Below are 659 nucleotides of genomic sequence, written 5' to 3'. Positions count from 1 at the left end.
ATGCAACCCTGTGCCATTTTATGGGCGCATTTAGGCCATTCACATTGAGAGTGATTATTGATAGATATGTTTTTATTGACATCGAGTTACCTTTGAAGTCTTTCTTTCTGTAGATTGTCTCTATATTTCTGTTCAATGCTATTCTTAGGATTTTTTCTCTTTTATAGAACCCCCCCTTAATATTTCCTGCAGTGTCGGCTTGGTGCTTGCATAGTCTTTTAAGCCTTGCCGGTCTTGAAAACTCTTTATCTCTCCATGCATTTTGAATGTCAGTCTTGCTGGATAAAGTATTCTTGGCTGCATGTTCTTCTAACTTAGTGCCCTGAATATATCTTGCCAGCCTTTTCTGGCTTGCCAGGTCTCTGTAGACAGGTCTGATGTTATTCTGATGGGCTTTCCTCTGTAAGTAAGGAGCCTCTTGGCCCTAGCGGCTTTCAAGAGATTATACCTACAATTATAATTCCTCAATTTGACTATAAGGAGTCGTGATGTTTTTTTGGAATGTATAATCTTGGGTGGAGACTGTTCAGCCTCTAGTACATGAATGCTGGTTCCATTTGTGAGATTGGGAAAATTTTAATGAAGAACTTGTTCCACTATATTTTCTAGACTTCTTTCTTTCTCCTCCCCTTCAGGGATTCCAATAATTCTGACGTTGC

The sequence above is a fragment of the Mustela nigripes genome, chromosome 1, assembly GCF_022355385.1.
Source record: "Mustela nigripes isolate SB6536 chromosome 1, MUSNIG.SB6536, whole genome shotgun sequence".
Classification (NCBI taxonomy): Eukaryota; Metazoa; Chordata; class Mammalia; order Carnivora; family Mustelidae; genus Mustela; species Mustela nigripes.
This window is presented reverse-complemented; position numbering follows the sequence as displayed.